We start from the raw sequence: 25,136 nt of genomic DNA on the forward strand, positions 1-25,136 counted from the left end.
CCCAACAAGGGCAGGGGGGTTTCTTCTGAATGACAGTGAGTATGCAGAAAGGAGAGGAAATGATGGTTTTGAGGAGGTCAAAGAGGTGAGAGGAAGTTCTGGAATATATGTACAGTACCAGAAGGCTCTCCTAGCTCCTAACACTAGACACTGGCACAGAAGCTAAAAACATAAGGCACTTAGAAACATCATGGGGCTGTTCAAGCTATCAGTGCCTGACACTGGTCATATCAAGACATGCAGTTCAAAAGCCTAGATTATTTTGCATATGGAAAGAAACACCATTATTTTAATTCAATAGGTTCCTTCAAAGAATACAACCTACATAGCAGGACTATTTATTGCATGGGACCGAAAGACTGGCAGGCATCTCCTGCCTTCTTTGAAACCGCCATGCCCTACAACTGTCCTGGCAGCAGCTCACTGTGAAGATTATTAACAGTTATACATTGTTGTTGTTGTTGTTGTTGTTGTTGTTGTTGTTGTTGTTGTTGTTACAGCTACTAGTATTATGAGTTTTGTTTGTTTGCCTTATAGATCTGGCATTCCTTTTGGGGTAGCTGCTCCCAATATCAAACTTTCCATGAAACCCTCATGTCTTCTGTTGTGTCCATTCCACATCCACTTGTGATGATTCTGGTGGTTCAGGCCAAGGGCACATCTAGCCCAGCATCCTGTTCTCACAGTGGTCACCCTGATGTCCATGGGAAACCCACAAGCAGGACCCAGGTATAAGAACACTCTCCCCTCCTGTGATTCCCAGCAACTGATAATCAGAAGCATACCTCCGAGTCTGGATAGCTCTGTTGGCTTGAGCATGGTGCTGATGATGCCAAGGTTGCAAGTTCGATTCCAGTATGGGACAGCACATTTCTGCTTTGCAGGGAGTTGGCCTAGACGTTCCTCAGAGTCCCTTCCAACTCTACAATTCTATGACTTTGGAAGCAGAACATAGCCATCATGGCAAGTAGCCGTGGATAGTCTTCTCCTTGATGAATAGTCCTCTTTTAAAGCCACCCAAGTTTGTCCCCACCCACCCCCGCACTGTAAATAAATAAATGAAACAGCCTCATTTAAAATTGCAATGCATTGTTGCTGCCCCTTGCCCTAGTCATCCGTATCTCATGGACACCAGATATGGTGCTACTGAAATGTTAAGAGGCTTGCAGGAAAACTGTGCAAAAAAGGCTTGCAGAGGGCACATTTTGCAGGATCATGCAAATAAGCCTTAAGAACCAAAACTCTTCTAGGTCTCTGGGCCGGTCTTCACCAGTTCTGGCTCTCTGAGCAACTTCTGAGGCTAGAGCCCTGCTGCAAAGCATGGATAATACGTCCACACCAAGCGCCAGTGCAGTCATTCAGTGAGCGCCTCTCTTCTCCCTATTGGCAACCTACTGGAGAAGTGGAACAAAGGGTCTTTTCATACCCTGTGTAAACAACATGAAGCAATGAGAGGCTGTTATTGCATTGCATCATATCTTGAACTAGCAAAGCCAAGGGTTCTCAAAATAAGCAGCTGCCACAGACGGACATGAAATCACCCAATGTGGGGGCTGTTGTTGTTGTTGTTTTAGGTATCCCAGGAGTGAGGTGCAGCAAGGAAAGAGAGAGACTTTAGCAGGACTCTTTGTTGGACTCTTGTGACTGTGTCTCTGAATCGGGTAGGATTAAATCGTTCCACTTCTTTCAATGCAGAGACACAGCAGAGTGATCCACACACAAAGGAATCCATCCTCCAGACTAGGAAAATATGAGTCTAGAACATCTCTGAGAACAGGCAACTCTGTCAAGTTAGAAGAAGTTGAATGAGTCAAGTACAACTACCCAAAGGCAGGAAAGAATGATCCATCCACAGCAGAGGGTGTTTGAAAGGTGGAAAGGACCCAGAGCAATGAGTCATGCAAAAATCCTAGGTATTTGGATGCTTTGAACTCACAATGTAACATTTCCTTCTGGGGGACCCACTTGTAAACCCCCCATTCAAAAACTGTGTGTCATGAAGAAACTGTAAGAATGTCATGGGAAAGAAATCAAATAACTAACAATCTGATAAAATCATTCAAGATTCCTGTATCAGTAACCCCGAGTGCTCCTGTTCATGTTTTTACCCAGTCTGGAAAATGAACTGTGTATGTTGCTGGTACTTGCAGATGAGTTTATTTCTTCCCCACCCTCCTGAAATCTTCCCCTTGCCTGTAAAAGAAGGACTATCTAAGCCTTTGGCCCTCCAAGCAAAATTTTCTGCCCCTCTTGACCCCATATTGACAGTGGAAGCAGAACAACATGCAAGTTGATACCCTTCTGCCCACACCAGCATGGTAACAAACAAAAAACTCCACTCAGCCCAAATTCATGATGGGGATGCAAATTGGTCCTTCCCAGGTAATGAGATACAGTGATACCTTGGTTTTCAAACTTAATCCATTCCGGAAGTCCATTCCAAAACCAAAGTGTTCCAAAACCAAGGCACGCTTTCCCATAGAAAGTAATACAAAATGGATTAATCTGTTCTAGACTTTTAAAAACAACCCCTAAAACAAAGAATGCAAGACATTACTTAATATGCCTTTATTCAGTTTGTTCTTGCACATTTATAGGAATATATAACTTAAAAGTGTCTACTATTTCTTTAAAAAAAAGATTGATTCTTTTTACAAGCAGCACACTGTTATTTTAGGTGCGTATGTGTGACTGCAGCAAGGATCTGCCTGGGAAGCTGAAACTTTCTCTGGTCTAGTGAGAAAGATACCTTGCAATCACAATCAAGTCTGAGTTCAATGGACTTGCAGCTAAATTCTGGCTTGCTGCTTTGTTGCTGGAGTCTCTCTTTCAAGCCTTCTTGCAAAGCATGGTGACTTTGAGGTTAACTGTAGAGTGTCCTGCGAGCCTGAAGTATTCTCTCACTCATTTCTGAATGTTGTCCCTTTAATGTCAGATTTATGTCCATTTAGTCTCTTGAGTAGAGACTGACCTGTTTGTCCTAGATAAACAACAGAAGGGCATTGTTGACAGGTGGTGCTATATATCACTTTGGAGGGTGTTCAGGTGAATGATCCATTGGCAGCGGCATGGCTGATGTTATCCGGTCCTGTAGTAATGTTGCCTGAATAAATCTGGTGACAGAGTTAGCCCTGGAGTTTTTTGTAGGGCCTGCTATCTGGGCTTCCATAGAAGGGTGTCAATATGCATCTGGTAGGCACAGGCATAACATTGCACTTGAGTCCTAAATATCATGGACTGGCTGGATGAAGAGGATTGGTGGGAGGCAGCAGCTGGGGAACCCTCAAGGGAACCCCCAGGAGAAGAAGGCTCTGATTGGTGGTGGAATGATGATGTGTGGTCAGAGTGAGAAGAGGGAGCAGAAGCGTTGGAAGCTGAAGAGGCAACAGGGTTTAGTGAGCAGGAAGATGCCGCAGCAGAGGGCAATCCAGACTCAAAGGCAGGAGAGGAGAGGCAGGGCAGGAGAAAGAAGTGAGACATGCTGAAGAATCCAGGGAGTCTCTCCCTCCTGCTGCAACCAGCTCCCCTTCACCCTGGTATCCCAGAACATGCAGAAAAATAAAGAAAGTGGAGCAATGAGAGACAAGAGAACAGAGCCTTAAGTTGCTGGGGAAAGAACCAAAGGAGGAGCCTTAGAGAGCGGTGGGAAGACAGGGATCTTCAGTCCTTGAAACCTCCTGCTCCTCTTATTTTCTACCTAATTTTAATGTGTTTTTAAAAATTAGTTTGGCTTTTATTGTATTCTATATTGAAAGCTTTCAGTGAAAAAATTGATTAGAAAAACACTTTTGTAAAGCTGAACTGCTGGCAGGGCGAGGTGGGGAGTATCTGTTGCATGTATGTGTGTGGCTGTGGCGTGTGTGTGTGTGTGTGTGCTTACATGCTGTGCTCACAAGCTTATGCAGTTTGCAAATACACTCACAGACCCAAAAGGTCGGTGGCCCCCTATTCTATATGTGAAGCATATGTTCTGCTTTCTTTCAACTCTGGAGGGTATGTAGACATTCCACATGAAGGATCCATAGAAGTCTCCCTGGCTCAGCCAGTAGAGCACGAGACTCTTAATCTCAAGGTCGTGTGTTTGAGCCCAATGTTGGGCAAAAGATTCCTGCATTGCAGGGGGTTGTACTAGATAAAAAACATGGTCTCTTTCAACTCTACAATTCTGTGATTCTATTACCGTATTCTCTTGTTTGGGTGAATGTTCTGTAAGCAGAAGGTGCCTAAAAGATCACCTCACCCCTAATATACCAGGTTCAGATACCTTCTTATAAGGAGGTCCATTCTGCACAATGTAGGAATTGGCTGTTTAGTATGGTAAAGGTAAAGGGACCCCTGACCATTAGGTCCAGTCGTGACTGACTCTGGGGTTGCGGCGCTCATCTCGCTTTACTGGCTGAGGGAGCCGGCGTACAGCTTCCGGGTCATGTGGCCAGCATGACTAAGCCACTTCTGGTGAAACAGAGCAGCGCACAGAAACGCCGTTTACCTTCCCGCCAGAGCGGTACCTATTTATCTACTTGCACTTTGACGTGCTTTCAAACTGCTAGGTTGGCAGGAGCAGGGACCGAGCAACGGGAGCTCACCCCGTCGCAGGGATTCAAACCGCCAACCTTCCAATTGGCAAGTCCTAGGCTCTGTGGTTTAACCCACAGTGCCACCCGCGTCCCAACCGTTTAGTATGGTAGCACCACCCTTTTAGAATGTCCTCCCATAATACATCAGACAGGTGCCATCCCTATTGTCTTTTCCATTCCTGTTGAAGACTTTCCTTTTTCAACAAGGCTTTTAAATGTAGATCTCTATCCCAGACTGTGCCTGTATGGGATTTGAAATTGTTATTACATATGGAATTGTTTTTATTGTGGAATTGCTTCAAGATGTCTTATGGGAAGTGATTCATAAGTGGAATCACATAAATACATTAAAAAAACAACAACAGTGAATGTGTGGCTCAGCCGTGCAGTAGTTTCTGTACATATATGGTGGATCTTTGCGTATGTGCAAATGCACTGGTTTCAGTACACAAATCCTTAGGGAGAAGCTGTGTGATAAATTTGTATTGCATTGAATCCTCTCTCTCTCTTTTGGCTTAGGTCTCCTTCTACTAACAACACTTACACTTAGGTAAAAATGAGTGGAGATTGCTTTTACAGATTTCTTTGAATTAACAGAGGAGTCAGACAACATTGATTTGTTAACTCACTTTTATGCATTCTCTGTATTGAAGCTAATGACTGTGGCTGTGATTCCAAATACAGCCATGCGTACTTAAGCCTTATTGATTTCAATGGGCAAGAAATCTAGAAGAAATTGTGAACAGGGTTGTCGTGACTTGGTTTAAAAGAATGTCCAACTTTAAAGATGGCCCTGTCAGAAACACATTGGTACAGTTCTCCACATTATTTCCAATTGGGGTTGTCAGCCAGCAGCAGCTTTTGGGGAGGTGGTGTTCCTAGAAATTAATTGAACAACAAAACCAGAATTGATACAGATCCATTCATTAGCATTACTGGAGAGAGGGAATGGGCAAAATGGATATGCTTTGGATAAAGAACTGATTCAATATTTACTGTCAGCTGCCAGGCCAGTTATGGCAAGACAGTGGAACTATTTGGAGAGATTAAATAAGGATTTATGGCATAAGCAAATCTGGACCATAGCTACTGCTGAAAAATTAACTCAGAAACTGAGGTACTCTAGAGGACAGACAAGGAAAGAATGATTTTAAACAATGTGGCAAAAAAATGTTACATATCAATGATAACAATGTTCAAATGCCTCCTGTGAAATATGATACAATCTGAAATTCTTAGTAACCTTTCAGCTTTAAGCAAGAATATCATAAGGATACTAGGACAGTATCGTGATGTTAATAAATAAAACAAATCTCTTTTTTTAAAAAAAATGTTACTATATCCTAAAACCAATAATAATAATCCTACAGGGAATGTGAATGAAACAACACACATCTACACTTTGTGTGTGCATAAATTTAATTCAGCTGTATTGGTATCCTTTGTATTCTGTGTTATAGAAGTATATGTTCTTCTTTAAATAAATATTCTTTTAATATCTTTAGTTGATTAATTGGTTGGAGCCAGTTCTAATTTTTGAACTATGCGGATGACCATTGAGCCTTCGTCCATGTTGGGTTTTTTTATTGTGAAGAATTACTGTAAGAAATCACTTTTCTTCTAATGGTGAATGCTAGCTTTTCCTTAGATGATAAATTACCTTGTACTTCAATGTATGAAAAAAGGAGCCAATCTTGAGAGTACGGTGACATACAAATTTGCAGTGCTTTTTCTGGGGGGATGCAGGGGTACGCATACCCCTAAACATTTTGTGAATCTAAGTTTGGCCTCATTGAGAGGTAGTATTTCAATATGAGTAGGAAAATGAGAGTACCCCAAAACTTTTTTTTTTTTAAAGGAAAAAAGCACTGCAAAATTGTTTCTTTAAAACTGACTGGCTGACAGACTTCACATAGGCAGTTTGGTAATACTTTAGCCAAGGTGCCCATCATATATGTTACATTCAATGTGCAATAACGAACCCTTCATAAGGCTTTTTTTAAAAAGTGGAATAGTCATCTGTGAAATGCTTCCCCCTCCATTTAAGGCTTATTGCCTTTGTAAATCTTTTCCTAGAGTGCTTGGCATGCCTGTCTGAGATTCATTTTATACCACTAGCAAAAAATATCTGGCCATCGTTCTCAGGGGCCTAGGAAAGGCCCAAAGCATATATAATGTATGAGACTGTAATGGCTATACTCGGAAAGGCTGCACTTGTCGCTTAGGCCAAGAAACCTGGGTTGGGCGGGTGCGAAGGAAGGAGGCTGAAAATTGGAGAGAGCTTGGAATACAAGAGAGAGAGAAGGACAGAGAGTCAGTTGTTGGAGCTGGGAACAAGCAGAGAATCTTCTTCTTCTTCTTTGGAGATCACTTGTAGCCGAGTAAGATCATCTTCTTCCACATTTGTTACCTGCCCTTCCTCCTAAGGTCCCAGGGTGGGTTATAATTTAAAATACGCCATTTAAAAAAACCAAATTAAAATACTACAAAGAATACAGTCACAAAAAACAAGGTGGGTTCTAAAAACACATCTGCTTCTTCTTTGGTGATCACTCGTAGCCAAGTAAGATTGTCTTCCATAAACACGGTTTTAACAGTGAGTCCATAAGTGATTGTGGAGGCCAGTTCTGGATCCACAGTGGGGACATAGGTTTCCGGGCAGGAGCTGATCACAGTAAGGGTTTGCCAAGCGTGTCTTCCTCTTAGCATGTGTCTCCCTTTTGTCCTGAGTTTGAGCGTCTTCAAAGCCCATGACACCTTTGGTAAAGGCTGTTCTCCAACTGGAGCGCTCACAGGTCAGTGTTTCCCAGTTGTCGGTGTTTATACTACATTTTTAAAGATTTGCCTTGAGAGAGTCTTTAAACCTCTTTTGTTGACCACCAGCATTACACTTTCCATTTTAAAGTTCAGAATAGAGTAGTTGCTCTGGAAGACGCACAATATGACCAGTCCAACGAAGTTGATGTTGAAGAATCACTGCTTCGATGCTGGTGATCTTTGCTTCTTCCAGTACACTGGCATTAGTTCACCTGTCTTCCCAAGTGATGTGTAATTTTTTTCAGACACTGTTGATGGAATCTTTCAAGGAGTTGGAGATGGCAATTATAAGTAGTCCATGTTTCACCACTTATGGATAAGCAGAGAATAGAAGAACCATGGAGCTGGAAGAGACCAGGTGGACCACCTAGTCCAAGCCATGGAAACCCAGGGCCAGTGCTTCCCCTTAAGATGAATGTCCAGTCTCTGCTTGAAGGCCTCAAGTGAGCAAGAACAAGTATTAAAGCCTGGCACCTCTTTCCCAAAGCCAGGAAAGCTTCTGCCCAGCTTAGGGAGGGAGGCACAATGCTCACATGCGGGACGCCAGGACATCATGTCTGCAACGTTCCCCCCCCCCATTGCACTTGCAAGCTGGTGCCTCTAGCCCTCACTGTTCCCCTATGAAAAAATTCACCACACACAACTGATTCAAAGAGTGTTGTCATGTCCCCAGCCCGCCTGCCCCCATTGCCTTTTCTCCAGGTTAAATACACTGGTCCTCATAGGACTCATTTTCTGTAAAACTGGCCATCTTTGTTGCTTTCTCCTGAACACATTCCAATTTATCTACATCCTTATTAAAGTGCTGCGTCCAGAACTGGAGATAGAACTCCAGATAGTAAGAAGGATACAGGGACGGCAGGGCCATAACTCAGTGGCAGAGAACATGCTCCGCATGTGTAAGTTCCCAGCATAGCTTGTTACAAGGATATGAGGTAGCTGCACTGAGACTGGGATAGATTCTTTCTCTGAAACAATTGTAGACAACATTGAGCTAGGCCAATGGTCTTACTCAGTATAAGGTGTACATTGAGTTGAAAGTCATTACAACCATAGATTGATACAGTCAGCGAAGAAGCTGGTAGACACAGAGAGGAGTATATTTTGTGCAGAGACAGGCTGCGAGATCCCAGCATCTAGAGAATGCCACAGTTTTGGAGAAACATGCTTTGTGGTTTCAAGAGCTGGTATTCTGATGGCCACTAATGCATCGCCCAAAGAGGAGCTATGAGCCAAGAAAAAAAGTGGACAAAAGAGGGTGTGGATCTGTGTGAAATTTAGAAGTGATGGGTTGTATTCAACTAACTTTTACTCTGAGCAGACCCACTGAAATTAATTACCATGACTGACCTAGGTCCATTTATTTCAGTGGGTCTAGTAAAAGTTAGTTGAATACAACCTGATTACTGCAATTTAAGTAGAAATACTGTATGATTTTAATTAAGAAGTCCCTGAGGACTGTGGTCAATGGGCAGTCTAGAAATGGCGTCCATGAATTATGAATCACAGAATTGCATACGTAGTGAAGCCTGACTATATGACTTATGTGCCTGCTGTCCAGGTTCTAACAGTTGATATCCCTGCTCTCTTGTCTTAGAGTTCTTTATCACTAAAGTGGACTTGGACCAGACAACTGTTCATACAGGGGACACCTTCAAAAAGTCCTCTCTAAAGCAGGACACATGACTACCATATTTGTGTTCTTCCATTTGTTTTGCTTTCCTAGATCTTAATTGTTTGGATTCTTGATTTGTCTGGTTTAGTATTGCAAAATGCCAATACTTAAGCTTTCCTTGCAATCCAGAACATGATTGATTCTCTGCCACTCTTCACATTCAGTACAATTTATGCTGCAATCCTGTACCTGTCTGCTCAGAGGTAAGCCCCCTCGAGTTCATTTTGACTTCTCCCAGATGCATCTCTACTGCTTTTCACCCTTGAAGACCTGAGTTAATTGCATGAGCTTCTGTACAGTATTTCAGGGCAGGATCGTGTGCACTTTTCCCCCTTGTGTACATTGTACACTAGTCTGTCTATAGATTAGCATGGCACAAGGAAAAGGAAAAACTGGGCAAGGTATACTCTGCAAAAATATTTATCAACATGTAAATCAAATTACAAATTATAGTTTGATAGCCTAAAATCTTGTCCACCTATACATGACTTAACTCAAGATTTGGATTCCCATTTGGAAACCTAATAAAGCAACAGTGAACTCAACTTTCCAAGACTAAGGTTTTTTTTAAAACAAAAACAAAAACAGATTTTGAGTTTGAACATTAGCTGCAGAATCTGTCATACCCTCTTGGGAGGCCCTTGGCAAAGCTTCAGTAGATATAAAGGGACTGACTTGTCAAAGGCAATCTGCTCACATTTTACAGAAGTAGAAAACATGTGTGATAATCTTATGCAATTTTATCAGAAATATTGGACTATGATTGATCCTGCCCTGAATAGTACCGTACCTCACAACCACTGGATGGTAAAGGTAAAGGTAAAGGTACCCCTGCCCGTACGGGCCAGTCTTGCCAGACTCTAGGGTTGTGTGCCCATCTCACTCAAGAGGCCGGGGGCCAGCGCTGTCCGAAGACACTTCCGGGTCACGTGGCCAGCGTGACATCGCTGCTCTGGCGAACCAGAGCCGCACACGGAAACACCGTTTACCTTCCCGCTTGTAAGCGGTCCCTATTTATCTACTTGCACCCGGGGGTGCTTTCGAACTGCTAGGTTGGCAGGCGCTGGGACCAAACGACGGGAGCGCACCCCGCCGCAGGGATTCGAACCGCCGACCTTTCGATCGGCAAGCCCTAGGTGCTGAGGCTTTTACCCACAGCGCCACCTGCGTCCCAAAGGTTGGGATGGTATTGACCATTAAAAATAAAAATAGAAGAGAATCCAGGCTATGGCTACAAATGCCTGACTTGCAAATATGCAGAGATTATATATTATTAATTCTCAACATGTATGATCTAGTTGAGATACCTGCATTGCAGGGGGGTGGACTAGATGACTCTTGAAGTCCAGCTCTATAATTCTATAATTTAACATATGTTTCATTCAAGCTATTTTTATCCTAAATTTGTATACTATTCTTCTGCTTATGGTTTTCTGTGTTATCTTCAACTATGTGGCTGGTTGTTGCAGTGAAAAGCTAAGGGCTGTTGTAGCCAATGCTAGTTGTACTCAAAGTAGACTCACTGAGGTTAATCATAGAATTGTAGAGTTGGAAGGGGTAATGAGGGTCATCTAGTCCAACCCCTGCAATGAAGGGATCTCAACTAAAGCATCCATAGCAGGTGGCCATCCAACCTTTGCTCAAAAACCTCAAAGGAGACATAGTCCACAACCTCCCAAGAGAGTCCGTTCCACTGTTGAACAGCTCTTGGACATGACTAAGGGGGTCTACTCTAAAACTTAGCTGGATACCATCCTAAGCTTCTGATATTTCAATCTTCTCTACTGCAGTGGTGTGGCTATGGCACTCAGGCTGTGTCATAACGGCCCTGATGACACTATTAAGAGACAACTCATCCATAGTGCAGAGCCAGAGCTGCTATACCAGCCGAGGGGCAGAAACTATGCTTGCAGCAGATGTGCTCCATCCCTTACTGCTGTATACTACTCTTGTGTTGCACAATGCCTCTTGCAATGGGGTAGTTTTCCTATATGCTATCTTTGCCATGCAATAATGGAGGCTGCTGCAAATGTACACGAGTCATAACTGGGCTGTACTATCCTATTAAGAAGAGTGCCAGGGAATGTGCCCTTCCTCGCCAGCCATGGAATCCACAGGACCAGGCAGCAAATATGGTTTTCTGTTAACTCGCTGCCATGTTTGCACCTGTGTATATCCATCTCAGTGGGAACTGGCAGAGAAAAAATCAACACCCACACTTTGCCCCATCTTCACACTAGGTCAGATCGTAGTCTTTGAAAGAACCAGTTTGTTAAAACCCCGTCTGGAAGAAGGCAAATGCTAAGCTCAGCACTATGACAGCTTAATTGAATGGTACACATAGATGATGAGAGGAGAAATTTTTAAAAAGCTCTGTAGATCTCAAGGAGACAAAAATTATCTTCTCACAACTTCTAAATCACTAGTCTGAACTGCATTTGTAGGGTGGTTACATCTTGTAGGAGAGGAAGGTATAAACATTAACATACACCCTTCCCAAATGCATACTTTTCTTAATTGGCATATAGACTTTGCGGGTCCTTGGAGAGGGGAAAGGTCTTTTGACTATTATTAAATAATCAACAGCATGTGGCTGGGTGTAATTTCTAAATCATGTGCTAGTAGTGAGAGTTAGGAACACATTCTGTTCCCACATTTCTTTAGGCAGATCCTGCACATGAGGGTGGGATATTTTTGCATGTCTCTTCAGAAGCAGCTCATAATCTTCCTTCTCTTCTGCTAATGGCAAGAAAATCTCCTGCAGATTCTTTCCTACAGTAGATTGGGCTAGCTCAGTTGATAGAGCATGAGACTCAGGGTCGTGAGCCCCACGTTGGACAAAAGATTCCTGCATTGCAGGGGTTGGACTAGATGACACTTGTGGCCCCTTCCAATTCTACAGTTCTATGATTCCATAGAGGGGTACAAGCATTGATCCTGCCAGATTGACAGGGTTAGGCCTGCACTGCCTACAACCTGTTTTTAGACATCGGATTACCCCATGTAAACGACATTGAACACATTTAAAATAGTGGGTTATGATTTTGTGCACAGTGTGAATGTAATATTAAATTCCATTATAATAGGCACTCTAGTACATACCTAGCTTAATGTAGCTGACCTAGTCCTGGAACTGTGATTGATTTCATATAAGAAGCAAAAACAACCTTTGTAAGTAACTACTGTTACAGTGACATGGTCAGAATGAAGGAAATCATAGTCTTATGCTAACCCATGTTCTGAAACCTAGCTTACTTAGCCATTCCTAGAACCCTCATGCACACATTCATACTCATGCCATACAGGAAGTATAGTGTCCCGATCAAGGGAAGTAATATTCTCACTCTATTCTGCCATGGTCAGACCACCCCCGGAGTACTGTGTCCAGTTCTGGGCACCACAATTTAAAAAAAAAATTGATAAGCTGGAATGTGTGACCAAGATGAACAAGAGTTTAGAAACCAAGCCTAATGAGGAACAGTTGAGGGAATTGAGTATTTTTAGCCTGGCAAAGGGGAGCCTGGAGGAGATAAGATGGCCATCTTTAAATATCTAATGGGCAGCCACATGGAAGATGGAGCAAACTTGTTTTCTCCTGCTCCAGAGCACAGGACCCAAACCTATGGATTCAAGTTACAAGAAAGCAGATTCCAGCTAAATATCAGGAAGAACTTTCTTCCTGCTTGAGCTGTTTGACAGTGCAACAAACCCCTATGAGCAGTGGTGGACTCTTCTTCCTTGGAGGTTTTTAAGCAGAGGTTGGATGGTCGCCCATTATATAGTTGAGATTCCTGAATTGCATGGTGGTCCCTTCCAACTCTACAGTTCTATGATTCTATGTTTCTATGAATTGTGTTGCCATCAGAGAATGTGGTCGTTCTCCACTTGGGTCAGGCTACTAGAAAATTACATTTATCCACTGAGTACGAAGCAACTGCTATCCTCAGAGAGAAATGACCACCATTTTCTGATCTATGAGGAATGCTAAAGAGAGAGAGAGAGATGAAAGCTGTGTTAAATCAATTAATCAGAAGGAGGGCTATTATATTCTTTGACATACTCTATGTTTAATCCAGCCCCAAGTTGTGAGGACAGTTTAAGGGTCAGGACTTATGCTAATACAGCCATATTGCGTATGTTGTGCAATAGAAATCTGAAATATCCTTCATGAAGTCCTTTCCCAATTTAGCCAAGCACAACTTCATTCAATGCTTTTGGATGGCGCATGTGGCATGTTTATAGCGCACAGCAATACTGTGCAAGGCTTTTTCGCTCAAAGAGAATAATAACTCATTGAAACTGCAGGGGGAGTTCATGATACTAGTTAACATCTATCGGTTTCCTCCTTAATGCTCTGCCCTAAAGCACAACTTGATTTTTAAATGGTGATTCCTGCTATCTTTCCATTTTTGCCATTATGCTTTATTGCCTGTCATAGTAGCAAAGTGACTTGCAAGAGTTTATCCAAGGAGCTGATGACTTAGTGAGGAAACTGAATCTCCTTAGCCACCCCATCTAGTCCAGATCTCTGACTTAAGGTTCATTACATGACACTAGAAAGCATCCATCACAGATGCCTTGCAGTCTGCCCTTTTATTTCCAGGATTCTCCGTGTGTGCGTGAGCAGGGGCACAGATGAAACTTGGACCTCCCTTAGAGAGAGCCTGTCCACATGCATTTAATGGGTGGTACCGAACAAGGGGCACGGGTGGCGCTGTGTGTTAAACCACAGAGCCTAGGACTTGCCAATCAGAAGGTCGGCGGTTCGAATCCCTGCAACAGAGTGAGCTCCCGTTCCTCGGTCCCTGCTCCTACCAACCTAGCAGTTCGAAAGCACATCACAGTGCAAGTAGATAAATAGGTACCGCTCTGGCGGGAAGGTAAACGGAGTCTCTGTACGCTGCTCTGGTTCACCAGAAGTGGCTTAGTCATGCTGGCCACATGACCCGGAAGCTGTACGCCGGCTCCCTCAGCCAATAAAGCGAGATGAGCGCCGCAACCCCAGGGTCAGCCACGCCTGGACCTAATGGTCAGGGGTCCCTTTACCTTTTTTGAACAAGGTATTTATGCTAACACAAGAAATTCTGCTTATGTTACAGAGCTTCCCCTGCCTCTTCTCTCCCAATGCACACCCCAAAGCAGTTCTATAGAACAGGCTTAGGGGATACACGGGGAGAAAAGAGGGAGGGGAAGCCTGCCTGGCTCCCTGCCTCTTATCTGGCACAATACTTTTCTCTCTTCCCCGCACTCTGCCCTCTCTGACTCCCAGGAGCTGCAGCAAAGGAGGTGGTGTTGGAGGAGGAGGAGGAGGCAGCCTCAGTTAGCAACCCTCTCTTTCCCCTGCTTCCCCCAACATGAAGCCATTTCTGGTTAGTGTACCTCAACAAAAATAGGCATTCGGGACTCTGTGTGACAAAATGAGAAGCTGTGATGGCTTAAGAGTTTTCACGATGGTCCCGAATTATTTTTTTGGGAAATCATGCTTTTGCAGGTGTCACAAGAGGTGGAGCCATTTTTCACGACATGGTCCTCTATGCTGAACAATCTCATATAATTAAGCCTTTTTCTAGCTACTCTTGAACTATTGACAGACAAAGGGATTCCATATTATTGTATTTACTAAAAGGAACTGAAGTGCAACCTATATATTTCAAACATGCAGATGTGTTGATACGATTCTGAAAGCAGAATCTAAGGCTATTTTCTGTACGCAAATAAACATTTTTTCACCCTCTCAATGTTTTATTTTAGGAAAATGATCATGATCCTAGCTGGTTTGGAGGCCAACCAGATTTAAACCATGGACATATGCATGTAAAATTTGCACAGCACTGCTGACTTATCATACTAATTAATCTATTAATCAACTAATTAATGACAGATTTAGAATGCAAATTTTTAAACTGGATTTTAATCAGTGCTGTCCTCTGTGAAAAGATATTCAGTGGTGCAGCATTGCCTTTTACTTAGGCAAGGGGTGGGATCCAAGCAGAGCTAGTCTAAATTTAGCCCTGCTGAAATCAATGAGGCAAGGAATGGATTGAGCCCATTTCTGTCACATGATGGCAGCAGAGCTGGTTCAGGGCCCAGTGAATCCTGTGCTGGCTCCACCCTCTTCCACTCCTGGAATTACCCATTTCAGAGATTTCCATTGGCTAACACCACTGGTAGCTTCCACTTGGCTGCTATTTGGGTCGGTTCATTGGTGTGCGCCTTGCCGGCAGAGCTTCCCCGCTAACTTCTGATATATATCAGATTGAAAATAAGCATTGTGCCCATGCTCTCCCTCCTTCCCTTCCGTCCTCCTTCCCTTGTTTACCTTAACACAAAACTCCTGGGGTTTATTAAACCACAGTTCCCCTTTTCCTACAAACTTGGGAAACTGATCTGCCTGCTGATGGAATCATTTCACAGCCCTAACAAAAAGCACATCAAGAAGAGTGGCAGATGAAGGTGATGGACTATATGACATTGGCCGAGATGACTGGCAGAATCCGTGATCAGGGGAAAGAGACGGCGGAAGAAGATTGGAAGAAATTTAAAATCTATCTTAAGAACTATTACAAAATTGATGAATGTTAAAATGTCGAGGTTTTGAGAAAGAAAAAGAGATTACAGCGACATAAGATTAAGTTAAAGAAAAGAATAAGAAGAAATATATTTGATAAAATTATTTAGGATTTGCTGAAATAATTTTGGAAATCGGGATGTAGGAAGGGGAGGTTTGGGGGAGTCCGAGAAGTGAGGGATATGAAAAAAAGGTTATGAAATTATACATGTTTGTATGTCTTTTTATTTGTTTGTATTGTTTAAAAAATGTTGTAAAACCAATAAAAAATTTATTTAAAAAAGCACATCAAAATCTTAATATATACCAGGAAGCTTGTATCAAAACAAGGTATGAAATTCAGTCTCACACCATCCACTTTTTTTTGGGGGGGGGCTGTTGCCCCTTTAAAGGTTGTCAAGTCACAATGCTGCAACGACAGATGGCACACAACCTGCACAATTCCTTTGTTATGGTCTAAATTCTAGACTGGAAACCTTATCTCTCTTCCCACACCCATAACATAGTAAGCTTTCTAAAAATGCTTGCATCCTATTGCTAACACAATATGCCATCTAAGAAGTGGCATTGACTTAGCAACACCTGTTACCATCTTGGCAGTTAGTCAGGAGCCTGAGGCCAAAGGCAAAATAGAGACATCAAATTTGCATATCAATTGACAAACATATTACACGCAATTGATGCTGAATTTGCAGGACCATCTCCATTGTTAGCACTCATTCTCCATATCTAGGGAGCTCACAGTCCTGGAATGTTTGCCTGTGCACATTTAAAAATGCATGACTTTATGTTATTTAACTAATGCAAATTATTTCTGTGCAAATATACAGTGGAATTCTAGGCCACTGATGGGCTGTAACATGCACACACGCCACGCCAAGGATGGTTCACATTGAAGGCATTGTTCTTTCAGACATCAAAACATACCAGCAGGACAGCAAAATAAAATAAGCCCCCAAAGGTCAGCAAACAAGGAGGTTGTGGGCAGAAACAAACCCATCTGGTAAAAGCACAAAAGAGCAAATAGCTTTCACTGTAACTTGGAAGCCTGAACAGTAACACCTGGTGGAAGTACCAAGAGGCTAATTGCCAAGCCTTTTATTTCTTTATGCAATTAATAACATTGTAGATAAGGAAACAACCAAAGGGCCATTTAGTCCAGCACCCTATTTTCCAGAGTGGTCAGCCAAATGCCCATGGGAAGCCCACAAGCAGGCATGAGTGGAATACTCCTCTCCTGCTGTCCCCGCCCCCCCCCCCCGGACTAGTATTTTTTATATATATAATAATTTTTATTAATTTTAACATTTTGATTCTCAATCATACAACAGAACTTCACTTCTTATACAATCTTTTTGGACTTCCATCAGCACCTCTGATGATCCTCCATTCTTATCACTTCTTCTGCATTTCTTAAATACATATTGCCTTTAACTATCTTAACTAACAGTTCCCCTCTTTACCTTTTTTGCAATATTTCAAATAGTTCGCCTTACAAAACTTCTTGCAAACCCACAAGTGTAATCTGATCGTCACAATTACTTTTCAAGTAGTCCGTACATTTACACCAGTCTTTTGTGAATCTCATGGTCCCGCAGGTTTCGAATTCCTCCTGTTAATTTATCGAATTCTGCATAGTCCATCAGTTTCATTCTCCATTCTTCTTTTGTCAGTATTTCTTATTGCTTCCGCTTCTGTGCCAATATTCTTGCTGCCATCATTGCATACAAAAATAATTTGCAATCCTTTCTATTTATATCATATCCTACAATGCCAAGTAAAAATGCTTCTGGTTTCTTAATAAATGTACTGTATATTTCAACGTTTTCTTCATCTCATTATATACCATTTCCCAGAAGTTTTTCACTTTTTTACATTCCCACCACATATGATAAAATGTTCCTTCTTTTTCTTTACATTTCCAACACTTATTACTCACTTTGTACATTTTAGCAAATTTAATAGGTGTAATATACCATCTACACATCATTTTCATCACATTTTCTTTTAAGGCATTGCATGCAGTAAATTTTAAACCTTCTTTCCATAGTTTCCCCCAAAATATTTAGCCCAATGTATCATAACCAACTTTACCTCCTCATCTTTCAAATGCCATTCAAGCAGCAATTTGTACATTTTAGACAAAATTTTATATTTATTGCTTAATATCTCTACTTCCAACTTTGATTTATTTTCATCAAACCCCTTTTCCTTAAAATCCTATTTAAACATTTCATTGACTTGGTGATAGTGCAGCCAAGAATTCACATATTCTTTAAGTTCCTCATATGGCTTCATCTTCCATTTACTCCCTTCTTTTTGTATTAATTTCCCATAAGTTGCCCAATTCCCACTCATATTTATCTTTTTCAACCCTAACCCTACCTCCCCCGGACTAGTATTAGTATATAGTGATAACATCCCTAGGTGTAAATTTCTGGTTTAAAATTTGAGTTTTAAATTTATTAGCTTTTTAGGATACAAACCTGTACTGGAGCACTGCTGGCTGAGGGGTTCATCAGAAGTCCTGCTCTGTTGGCAGAAGGCCAGTCTCACCATTGCCACAAGATGCAAGTTTCCTCCCTCCCTTGGGCTGAGGAACCTCCCACATTTGGATCCAACTAGGTCTACCATTTGGCTTGTGAACCCATTCTGGCTCCTGCTTGGCATTCTGTTTCCTGCTTGGCAGGGGGTTGGACTTGATGGCCCTTATTAAGTAGTGGGTTGACATAGCAGCCGGCACAGCGATTTCTTCAAGTAGCTCTTTATTAAGACAAGCTGGAATAGAACTGACTGCGAACAGCTCAGCCGGCCTGTATTTATAGGCAGCCGGCTGTCAACATTGTAACCACAACAGCCCAGAGTTCCCGCCTAAACTAACTGCCGCGGACCTGAGTGAAAACTATCTACAGACCTGAGTGAAAACTATATACAGTATCCCCCTGTTGGCCCAGGGTGAAAACTACACTACATAACACCCCTCCCCACCGAGATAAGGCGTTAGGTACAATCGTAATGGTTTCCTTATATACAGCACTACGCGTAATGGTTCAATTAGGCACAAAAGCATAACGGTTACAGTCCCATACTTAGACCAACAGTGATACCTGTCCAACAACGTAGTCCTTTAAATAAGTTGGGCGCTTGGAAACTCTGCCAGACCGCCTAGGTGGCGTTGGAACCAACTCCCCTGGATCCGCTGCTGTGGGTGGAGCCTCCGCAAATGGAGTGGTCTGAGTCTGTTCTGAGACGGCTTGGTTCGGCTCCACGCTGGCAGTTTGCGAGGGAGGTGTAGGTGGGGCCTCGCCATCTGTACGTGTCTCTTCTGGAGCCGCAAGCGCAGTTGGGGGCACCTCGGTAGTGTCCAAGTCGCCAACCCTGCGCCTAAGCTGGTCTATGTGCCGTCGCCACAAACGTCCGTCTTCGAGTGCCACCTGGTACGAGCGAGGTCCAGTGACTCCCACTACTGTGGCTGGCACCCAAGGGATGTCCCCCACATAGTTCCGGGCAAAGACCTGGTTTCCTGGGACAAATGACCGTGGTGCGTTGGCACAGCCTGGGGGTTCAGCCACGGCAAAGTCTGGGTGTAGCCGGTCGAGCGGTGACCTGAGGCGGCGGCCCATAAGCAGTTCAGCAGGACTCCTCCCTGTGGCCGCATGAGGAGTGATGTGTTGCACGAACAAGTATTCGGCGACCCGCTCATGCCAGTCTCCCCGGTCCAGGCGCGCCAGTGCCTCTTTTGTCGAGCGCACCATTCTTTCCGCTTGCCCGTTGCTGGATGGATGAAAAGGTGCCGTTAGGGCATGGCGGATGCCCATTTCCAAAAGATATCGCTCAAACGTGCCTGACGTGAACTGCGGTCCGTTGTCAGAGACAAGGACATCAGGACACCCATGCGTTGCAAACAGGCCTCGCAGCACCCGGATGACAGCTTCGGTAGTGGTGGAGGGCATCAGGGCGACCTCCAGCCATTTGGAATAGGCGTCCACCACTACCATAAAGGTCCGACCGTGAAAGGGGCCAGCCAGATCGATGTGCACCCTCGACCAGGGTGTCTTTGGCGTCTCCCAGGTGTGTCCCTTAGCTGCCGGTGGTGCAGGCCTCGACTCTTGGCACGCTTGACAGGCGGACACCCAGGCAGTGATGGCATCGTCCATATTAGGCCACCAGACGTAACATCGAGCCAACGCCTTCATTTTGACAATTCCCGGGTGGCCAACGTGCAGAGCCTCCAGGACGCGCTGACGGAGTCCCTGGGGAATCACGACGCGGTCTCCCCACAGCAGACAGCCGCGATGAGCTGAGAGTTCATGTTGTCTGGTTGCGAAGGGCTGGAACTCCGATGCAAAAGGCCCTTGTGGCCACCCCCTCCACACCCAGTTGAGCACCCGGCTGATGGTGCGATCCTGGGCAGACGCGGAGGCCACAGTGGCAGCCGATACAGGCGCTGCCGGAAGATCCTCAATCAGAAGGAGCGATGAAGCTGGAGCCGGGTCTTCCACAAATGCTGGAAGAGGGCAACGGCTGAGGGCGTCGGCATGGCCCATCGATTTCCCCGGGCGATGGATGAGCCGGTAGTGGTAGGCAGCCAGGAAAACAGTCCATCGCAGCATGCGTGGTGAGAGGACCGGCGGAGTTGGACGATCACCAGCGAGGAGGCCCAGGAGTGGCTTGTGGTCAGTGATGAGGTCAAAAGTCCTGCCATAGAGGTATTCATGGAACCTCTTCACTCCAGCCACAAGTGCCAATGCCTCCTTGTCGAGCTGGCTGTAATTCCGTTCCGCCGGAGATAGTGTCCTGGAAAAGTAGGCGAGCGGTGCTTCTCTTCCATCTGGAAAACGGTGACTAAGGACAGCACCGATGCCAAAAGGTGAGGCGTCGCAGGCAAGGACCAGCAGTCTGGATTCACTGTACTGTACCAGCACACTGTCTGAAGAAAGGAGAGCCTTGACCGCGTTGAAGGCCGCCGTCTCTCGATGACCCCAGGCCCAAGGCGTCTTAGTGCTAAGGAGTCGGTGAAGAGGCTCAGCCACTGTGGCTTTGTGGGGCAGGAACATGTTATAAAAGTTCAGCAGCCCCAGGAATGCCTGCAACTCCGTTTTGTCCTTTGGGGTGGGGGCCTGCTGGATAGCGCGGATCTTGGATGTGGTTGGATGAAGGCCGGAGGCATCGATAAGATAGCCCAGGAACTCTACCTGTGGAACGGCAATCAGGCACTTCTCCCTCTTTACCTTGAGCCCGGCCTCCTGGAACCTGGTCAGCACGGCACGGAGGCGCTCGAACAGCTGCTGGTGTGAGTCTGCAGACACCAAGACGTCATCAAAATATGGTACCACGCCCGGAAGCCCTTGCAGGAGACGCTCCATAAGGCTTTGGAAGATGCCAGGAGCCACACTCACCCCGAACTGCAACCGGCGGCAACGGAATGCCCCCCGGTGGGTGACGATCGTCTGGGCTTCAGCAGTGGCATCATCGACTGGCAGTTGTTGATAGGCTTGGGCAAGGTCCAGCTTAGCGAAGACCTTACCCTCACCTAGGGAATGCAGCAGGTGTTGGACAACAGGAACCGGATAAGCGTGCTGCTGAAGTGCCTTGTTGATTGTGCACTTGTAGTCAGCGCAGATTCTCACCGACCCATCTGGCTTGACAGGCGTGACGATGGGGGTTTCCCACTTTGCGTGGTCAACGGGCTCCAAAACTCCTTGGGCGATCAGTTTGTCCAGTTGTTCGTCCACCTTAGCCTTGAGAGCAAAGGGAACCCGGCGTGGCTTAAGCTTGATGGGGGCGACTTGTGGATCAAGGCTAAAGGAGATGGGCGTACCAGTATATTGTCCCAAGGTGCCGTCAAAAACCTCGGCAAAGTCTTTGACCAGACCCTCAGTCTCTGCGTTAAAGATGCAGTTAATGCCGGTGACTTCCAGGCCGAGGGCATCAAACCAGTCTAGCCCTAGGAGGCTTGGCCGCTGACCTTCGACCACCACCAACCGGAGCAGGCCCGAAAAATCCTTGAAGGCGATCCGGAACCGGCCAACGCCTACCACGGGAATGTCGTTTCCCTGGTAGTCTCTCAGGTGTACGCGGTGAGAGTCGAGTTGCCTTTTGGATACTCTGGGTACCAGTCTTTTGATGGTGCTCCATGACACGACGGACAGGGCAGACCCGGTGTCGATCTCCATGTCACATGGAGCTCCTTCAATGAGCACCGTGACGTTCAGCTTGCGTCGCGTAGACGAGTCGGTTTGGCCAATCGTGGTTCCAGACGGGCAGCGGCAGTTGGTGAGAGCGAAACAACTTTCCTTGGCAGACTGGAGTGAAGACTTGAACTTGCGAGTCGATGAAGGGGGGGTGTCAGACGGAGCCGATCGGCAGACCTTAGCGATGTGGCCCCTTCTGGAACACCTCCTACAGATGGCGTCTCTGAATCGACACTTGGCACGGGAATGGTCGCCTCCGCAGCCAGCACATTCCGGTTGGCCCTTGGACTTCTGTTGGAGCTTCCTGCGCTCCCGCTTTGTCTGGTGCACGTCATCGTCTTCACTGGAGGATGCCTCATCACTGCTGGCCTCTTCATGATGCACCGGAACTGGCCCCCTAGCAAGACGCGGGCTGCTGGACTTGCGGATCTCCTGGGCGGAGCGTTCAGCAGCTTCTGAGGCCACAGCCTCCTCAATGGCTTTCTGTAGCGTGAGGTCTGGCTTGGCTAGGAGACGCCGTTGCAGATGGATGTCCCGGACCCCGCAGACGATTCGATCCATCAGGGCATCGTCTAAGTCTCGGAACTCACAGTGCATTGCAGCCTGTCGCAGGGCGGTGGCGTAGTTGTTGATTGACTCCCCCTCTGCCTGGTTCCGGTGGTAGAACGCATGGCGGGCAGCAATCTTGGACGGCTTTGGTGCGTAGTGGTTGCGGAGCTTCTCTTGGATCGTGTCCCATGGTGTTGCCTGGACTGCTTCAGGCGCAACCAATGCTCGGGCCGTCTCAAACACCTCAGGCCCACAGAGGCTGAGGAATAGGCCCCGCTTCCGATCCAATGATACTGCTGTCAGCTCGTTGGCTTGGAGGTAGCAGTCGAACCGAGCGAGGTAGGAGTCCCATGACTCAGAGGCTGGCGCAAACGGCGGTAGAGGCACAAGTGAAGCCATGATTCCGATGCCGGCGTGAAGGGCGATGGATGGAACACAGTGCTCTAGCCAGAACAGTCAGCTCTGAATTGGTTCTGCTCAGTGATTTCGCTCAGTGATTTCGCTCTGTGATTCAGCTCAGTTCAGAGGCTGGCCGCATCTGGCTGTGCTCTGATGTCCATCCATCCCACCTTCGTCGCCAGTATTAAGTAGTGGGTTGACATAGCAGCCGGCACAGCGATTTCTTCAAGTAGCTCTTTATTAAGACAAGCTGGAATAAAACTGACTGCGAACAGCTCAGCCGGCCTGTATTTATAGGCAGCCGGCTGTCAACATTGTAACCACAACAGCCCAGAGTTCCCGCCTAAACTAACTGCCGCGGACCTGAGTGAAAACTATCTACAGACCTGAGTGAAAACTATATACAGTATCCCCCTGTTGGCCCAGGGTGAAAACTACACTACATAACAGCCCTTGTGGTCTCTTCCAACTCTATGATTCTATGATGGCCAAGCTCACCTGCCCTACACCCACAGGCATGCCTAAGAGTTGGTCAGTTTGGCTCCCGCCAAGGACACAGGCCCAGGAACACGTGAAAATCTGGCGTCTCTGCTCTGTCTCGCTGGCATGCTCCACATGCTGCTGCTCTGGGCAGCCAAATATCCTTGCCGAGGGTGCAAAGGTACGCCTCTGCCTACACCTGATGTCATATATGAACCAAGTATAGACCTGCCTCAGCTGAAAGGAAGTTTATCTGCAAAGCTGTGTGCAAAAGCCCTGTGCAGAATCAGCTGCTAGCTGGGTCTTTGGGAGTGCTTTGTAAAACAGGCGATCATCTGGTTTTTTGGGGGGGAGGGGCTATGCCTTTGCTTGCACAATTTGATTTCAAACCATGCAGGCAAACAAAGGGTCACCTGATGCTATTGTGATGTCAGGCGATTGCCAAAATGGTCCATCACCTGTTAAGTAATTGATAATGCGGGCCTGTGGGTAGTGGTGGTGATCTGGTTCCCTACGCCTGGGTGATAGGCCTTATATTGAAGTAGACTACGGGTCTATCGAGTTCAGCAATGTCCACACTTACTGTACCAGCTCTTCAAGGTTTCAGGTATGGGTCTCTCAGCCGTGAGATCTTCTGCACATGAAACAGATGCTCTGCCCCTGATCTAGAGCCCTTTCCCAAATTATTCTGCCCAGTTTGGAAAATGGATCTTGGATAAAAAATGCTTACCACACCTTATAATTTGCCTCCGTTACAGATATGCCAGCAGAACGCTCTGTATTTAAACCAATCCATAATAATGTAGGAAGCTGCCATAGACCAAGTCTGGCCATTGGTCCATCTGGCTCACTGTTGTCCAAACTGACCAGCAGTGGTTCTCCAGGGTGTCAGAGAAGGGTCTTCTCTCCCAGCCCTGCTTGGGAGATGTCGGGGACTGAACCTGAACATGTCCCCTTCCCCTTCCCTACTTTGCAGATGGGAGTTCCTTTGCTTGTGGCTGCTGCCTGGTTTTATACTTTTCCTCAATGTGGATGGGTGGGGAGGAAGTAAATATCCCAAATGTGTCTGTCATTGTTCTAACAGAGAGCACCACAGGGCTGCCTTGCTGTACACTTGGCGCTGTGGTCTAAACCACTGAGCCTCTTGGGCTTGCCGATCAGGTTGGCGGTTCAAATCCCCGTGATGGAGTGAGCTCCCGTTGCACTGTCCTGGCTCCTGGCAACCTAGCAGTTCAAAAGCACACCAGTGCAAGTAGATAAATAGGTACCACTGCAGTGGGAAGGTAAACAGCGTTTCCGTGGGCTCTAGTTTCTGTCATGGTGTCCCGTTGCACCAGAAGCAATTTAGTCATGCTGGCCACATGACCAAAAAGCTGTCTGTGGACAAACGCCGGCTCCCTTGGCCTGACACGAGATGAGCAACCCCACAGTCACCTTTGACTGGACTTAACCGTGCAGGGGTCCTTTACCTTACCTTCACCTTACCCCATGGTCCTCGAGTATTGGGGGCATGGCAGTGTGATGGACACACCCCTGGCTTGGCCTGCCCAGGTTTGCTCTGGGTCTGGGCTTCTACACTGACCACAATCCCTGAACAGTGGACTGTGATGTTTTCCAGGGTTGCTTTGGGCGTGTCTGCCATTTTTATATTGCTTCTGCATTCCCCAGACTTTATGGTTTTGACGTCCCATAACAGGCAGAACACGCACGAGCTATGTTGCTGCTATAACTGTGGAATGGCATTATGTGTATAGGATAATGCAGCCCATCACGAAAGGTGGAATCACGTAGTAATCGATATTTTAGTGTCCCCAAGTTTTGCAATTTGTCTTCACGTATGCCAACTAGTATTGCCTGCACACAATACTGTACACATG

At 45.7% G+C, this 25,136-nt stretch overlaps 1 protein-coding gene across 6 annotated transcripts in view; it reads left to right on the forward strand.

Annotated features, from left to right (window-relative positions):
* LOC308588109 (uncharacterized protein) overlaps positions 1–25,136 on the forward strand; it is a 336,103-nt gene that overhangs the window by 269,021 nt on the left and 41,946 nt on the right. The window lies entirely within an intron of this gene.

This window comes from Podarcis bocagei, assembly GCF_964188305.1.
Source record: "Podarcis bocagei genome assembly, chromosome: 5".
Classification (NCBI taxonomy): domain Eukaryota; kingdom Metazoa; phylum Chordata; class Lepidosauria; order Squamata; family Lacertidae; genus Podarcis; species Podarcis bocagei.